We start from the raw sequence: 5,652 nt of genomic DNA, 5'->3' as shown, positions 1-5,652 counted from the left end.
TCCGAAGTTAAGCGAGTTAGGGCTAGAGCAATCACAGGATGGGTGACCCACTGGGAAGTTGCTCATGAGTTCCCATAAATAAAACCGTAAAGGCAGAGAGGGGGCCCAAAGCGGACAATATCATGCTATAGCGGAGCCGATCCCGGGATGTGACAATTTGGTATCAGAGCCACTCTGTCGTGCGGTGCGAGTGTGCCGATGAGGACGTCGAGCTCTTGAAGGGGATGGATTGTAACATCCTACATCGACCAAAGGAGATGGGGTAATGTGCCTTATATGTACATGCCCGCCTCCATCTAGCACGAGGCCTTTTGGAAGCTCACTGGCTTCGAAGTCATGGGAACTCCGAAGTTAAGCGAGTTGGGGGCTAGAGCAATCCCAGGATGGATCACCCACTGGAAAGTTGTTCGTGAGCTCTCAGAAACAAAATCGTGAGGATAGAGAGGGAGGCCCAAAGCAGACAATATCGTGCTACGGCGGAGCTAATCCAGGGATGTGACAATTTTAAAAATTTGGACCATTTCTCGATTTATTCGTGTCATCGCGCATGGGCCATGCTAATCTTGTCTGCCGTGTGGTGCGAGTATGCCGACGAGGACGTCAGGCCCCTAAGGGGGTTGGATTGTAAAATCCCACATCGACCAACTAGCACGAGGCCTTACTCCAAAGTTAAGCGAGTTGGGGCTAAAGCAATCCCAGGATGAGTGACCCACTGTGAAGTTGCTTGTGAGCTCCCATAAACAAAACCGTGATGGTAGAGAGGGGGCCCAAAGCGGACAATATCATGCTACGGCGGAGCCGATCCCGGGATATGACAATTTGGTATCAGAGCCACTCTGCCGTGTGGTGCGAGTGTGCCGACGAGAACGTCGGACCCCTAAGGGGGGTGGATTATAACATCCCACATCGACCAACAAAGAGGGGGTGATGTCCCTTATATGTACATGCACGCCTCTATCCAGCACGAGGTCTTTTGTTAGCTCATTAGCTTTGGAGTCATAGGAACTCCAAAGTTAAGTGAGTTGAGGCTAAAGCAATCTCAGGATGGGTGACCCACTGGGAAGTTGCCCGTGAGCTCCTAAAAAACAAAATTGTGAGGGCAGAGAGGGGGGCCCTAAAGCGGACAATATCGTGCTACGGCAGAGCCGATCCCGGGATATGACAATTCGATACTGATGTTCTGAACTCAACCAGTGACCATTATAAAATCCTAAACTTGAAAAATGCCAAAAAATAAACTCATACCTCATTCGAAGCCTCTCTAACTTCAATTTCACCATTCATGAATAAATACAAGATATTTTTTTCACCAATATAAACATATAAACCTCGTTAGGGTTATAGGAACATATGTGGGGTGTAGTGAACAATTTTAATTTTAATTTTAAATGTTTTTTGTCCTTAACGGTAATTATGTACAAAGGTAAATAGGTTATTTATGTTTAAAATTAATATGGGGTACAAAGAGCAGCTAACACTTCTCATTTTGCATTTTTTATTCGACGGTGTTTATGGTTTTGAAATAAGATTTCAGCATTGTGCTTTTGAAATCTTCTCATGTTTTCAAAACTATGACCTTAGCCTTGCATTTCATTTATACACTTTGTTTTAGTCTCAGATTCATGACTGGTTTTTTCATGATGATGATATCTTGAAGGAATCAATCCACTTTCTTTTAAATCTACAATATCACACCTTTAAGATGTTATCGAGTTGAGCTACTAGTGCCATGGAATTGAAGAGCAAGTTGAGAAGTTTCCATCTTTGTGAAGACTAGTGTTATTGTTCTACCATGGTTCAAACGAGGGGCTGTACTGAAGAGCTACAGGAACTAGCTTCCACTTTCATGAAGACCCAATTGAGTGGAGTTGCTCTGAGGTATAACCTGCCACATAGAAAGTCTAGATGACTTTGAGCTTGTATTGATGCCTATATATTGAATTCCTTTTGAAAATAGTGGATTCCCTAGTCAGATTGATGATTGACAAGACCGATCTCGAATTCTTCCACAAAATTTGTGACGAATTCTGTTCAAGTCCGACATCCTTGGACATTGGGCCCACTTTTTCAAACTCATTAAACATACTAAAATCACCCAAAACATTGTAAAAGTGGTAATTAATGCTATAAACCCTTATGTTTAAAAGAATAAGGACAACATGTACTTCTCCAAAGTCCATCCTTACCTTAACATTGTAAGGGGGTCATTTCCATTCTAAATTACAAGATTATGAATTATGAAGAATCTTAAACTTTTAATCATGGTGCAAAATATCATAAATGAGAACCTAAAGCTTGTAATCTATGTTAAAGACTCACTTTACAAGTTTTTGGAAATCTTATGTCCAAACCATTGTGTCAATAAAATATAAGTGCAATTGAAATTGCGGCAGCAACGACGCTAGTGGTAGTTGTTGGGATGTGGTGTTCTTCTTTACTCTGTGCCGACCGAAGAACTATGCATGGTTATAGGAGGTTTTCTTTGTCAGGTTTTGAGTTGAAGTGGAGTGCTTCTCATGGGTCTTTTTACTGTTGTTTATGTGTTCTCTCCTGGTTTCTGGTATGGTATGACTTACAGTTTGTATGGGTGTCAAATGACTATGATTTTGCTCATAGAAGGCTTCTTTTGACAATTGGGATGTTCTGCGGTCCTCTCCTATGGGTTTATTATTTGGGGTTTCTACGGTCCTTTCATGTGGGTCTACTGTGTTGGTGTCTAGGTGCGGCTCTCGTCGGAGGTCTTTGTGTTAGGTTTTGTTTTTGACTTGTTTCTTTTATTGTAATGGTCCAAAGTGACCTGAATTAGACTCTCCTGTTAGTCCATGATATGTGTGGTACTCTTTCCTCCCTTGGAATTTGTTCCATGAGGTTGTCCTAGGAAGGTTTTAACGAAGCCACTGTATCATGTCGCTCTTTGTACATCTGTGATTTTATGAATGAATTTCTCCTTCTTAAAAAAAAAAAAAAAAAGACTCAAGTGGTAAAACCGAGAAATTACACGACTAGAAATGAAGTTTGCCTTTTTGAAACCTTCTAATGGTTATAGATTAAAAATTTTTAAATTTTAAAAAAAAATTCAAAGCCATACAACGGTCTTTAATTTATATTAGACGTATCGATACAGCTGGGGTACGGCTATGAACAGATCTACCAATAAAACAGGGCCCATCATGGAATGTGGGACGCAATGAAGCAATCAAAAAGGGGAGAGTCTATAGTGAGTGGGAAGTTATAAGGGGTGTTTGTGAGGGGTATGTAAGAGCCGTTGGATTTCATCCAACGGTGAGTTTTTAAAAGAGGGTGCATGTAGAAACGGGTTGAAATCTAACCCGTTAGAAACCCAACTTCAGTTCTTCCCCTCTTTCCCTCTCTGAAAAATTGAAGAACACAATCCTCTCTTTTTGAATGTAAAGCAAACCCACAATTAGAAGGATCCAAATCTCCCAAACCGTATAGTCACTCGATTGTCATTAGCTCGTTGGGAGGCCTGCGATCTATGGTAACCTGGGTATTACGAAGAATGTCTCTTACCTAGCTGTTGCCCTGTTTTGATTCTATGGCTCAAGTGAAAACCCCTTCTCTTTTTCATTCAGCTGACAAGATTCCAGATGAAAGCAAAGTAGCATATCTCTTTTTGTAGCTAGAAGCCGCAGCAGCAGTTGGTCCTCGATTTTGGTAGAGATGGAGTCTCAAATACCAAAGAGTCTTCTCTAATGTCCACCACATTCTTTCCAGCTGACTGACTTAAGAGGTCCCGATTGATTTTGAGAGGTAAGTTCACTTGCTGAATTGATTTTATTGGGTTTGGTTGATTTTTTTGTGAGGGTGGGAAATTCGTCATTTGTGGCATCAATAATGCGTCATTTTTGGAATCAATAATGTGTCATTTGCTTATGAATATTCAATATACTTAGTTCATTGTTGTTGGTCGGGGTGGAAAATTATGAAATGTAGGTAAAAGAACCTAAACTTAGGCTTAATGACATTAGGAGTAAGCATTTGGAGAGGATATTGGGTGAAGTTCTGTAATTGGTGGTTTGAATTACATTTGTGTTCTTAGTTGAACATATTGGTTCTAATGTTATTTTGAACAGATTATTTCACAAGAGATGACGTAACTTATGAAATTTTGCTTGCGTTTTGTGTAATTGGAAGTTAGGCTATGCGTATTTTGTGTCAATTTGGGCAATGTTTTGTGTAAGTGGAATGCATTGATATGTTGTGATGCAGTAATGAGTGAAGAAGGATGTGAGGTACTGTCAGAGACTCAAAAAAGTTTGCAGGTGAAGTTGAAGTTGCTGAAGGATGGACCAAGTAATAACGAAGTTGGAGGGTTCAGCTCTCAAACACAATATATGAAAGACCATAAGAGAGTGAGGTGCAAAGGAAGGTCGAAAGGAGTAACGGGAGCAAAGGAAAAGGCAATGAAGCGAGGGATTAGACACTGTCGGGAGTGTGGACACATTGGTCATGATAGAAGACAATGCCCAGCCTTGAACACACCGTAAGATGCTAACACTATTTGTAATAGCATCTAAAATTTGAATAGGTAAAATTTTTATGTGCTTGTGTTTGATGTTTATGCAGGACATCACCGTCGAACAACGACGAATCAACTCCAATACATCGTAGTGACCCATTATTCGACGATTTTGACAGGATGCACGGACCAACTGAATGATTTATATTTGTATTACACGAAATGTGGTTGTTATGAAGATTAATGACATGTTATTGATGTTTAAAGATTCAGTTTTTGAATATTATTGTGTTTTTGTTCATGTCCTCCGATGAGCTCTTACTATGTCCACTGGTAATTGAAATGAAAATTTGCTTGGTTTCATTCGTCCATGAAATTTGGAGACATGTTAATTTTACATCTTCTCCCTATTTATAAATTTTCAAAGACATTTGATAAAGTATGAAATTTTGAGTTATGTGAAGAAGCAATGACTTTTACCATGTAAAATGGCCAGTTTATGGTGAATTATGCTTTAACAGAGATTCATTTTTCAAATCCTCAGGCTAATGCAGCATTTCCAGCAGTTACTCTGTTGTTTCCATTACCAATAATCATTTCCAGCAGTAGCCACTTTTTCCAACTGGTTAATAAGGGCACGATTTTGTACACTTTTGTAACTGAAGGATACTTGAAGCACTTTGTTGGAACAGAGCAAATAGAAAGCAGCGTGTACAAAAGAAACATAACATTGCAGCCAATTACATTTCGATACTGAATGACAAATATTAAAGGGTACACTAACTTACATAAATACTCATAATTCCACACAGAAAAGAACATTTGATTGCAAAACATATTATGTGCTCCCTCTTAGCAATACCACGATCTCCCCAACCAACTGAACAACGGTAGCCACAATCACTCGGTCGTACTCGTCAGCTTCTTCTTAGCAGGTCTCACATGCTTATGGCCACTCATATCCCTAGTGATATAGACCAAATAAATCTTCAGCAATATTTGGAATTTTATTATATATATATATATATATATACCATAAACCATTCACTAAACAATGTATAGCACATGTTATGTTACTTATGACTCACGTGTCAGTTTTTTTTGAACACATTAGTACGCCAGCTCTTTAATGTAAATGGACATGATAAGGAGCATTTACTGATTCCCAGCTT

The 5,652-nt window shown here is 39.5% G+C and overlaps 1 long non-coding RNA gene and 1 other non-coding gene across 2 annotated transcripts; one reads left to right on the top strand and one right to left on the bottom strand.

Annotated features, from left to right (window-relative positions):
• Window positions 1–506: 506 nt before the first annotated feature.
• On the bottom strand, window positions 507–609 carry LOC117616867. Its single transcript, XR_004584211.1, has one exon. It is a non-coding gene; the product is annotated as a U6 spliceosomal RNA (small nuclear RNA).
• Window positions 610–4,458: 3,849 nt separating this feature from the next.
• Window positions 4,459–4,761, top strand: LOC117621517. Its single transcript, XR_004584923.1, has 2 exons — window positions 4,459–4,504; window positions 4,588–4,761. It is a non-coding gene; the product is annotated as an uncharacterized LOC117621517 (long non-coding RNA).
• The last annotated feature ends 891 nt before the right edge of the window (window positions 4,762–5,652 follow it).

This window comes from Prunus dulcis, chromosome 1, assembly GCF_902201215.1.
Source record: "Prunus dulcis chromosome 1, ALMONDv2, whole genome shotgun sequence".
Classification (NCBI taxonomy): domain Eukaryota; kingdom Viridiplantae; phylum Streptophyta; class Magnoliopsida; order Rosales; family Rosaceae; genus Prunus; species Prunus dulcis.
The sequence above is the reverse complement of the archived record's forward strand: the minus strand, read 5'-3'. Positions and strand labels throughout refer to the sequence as shown.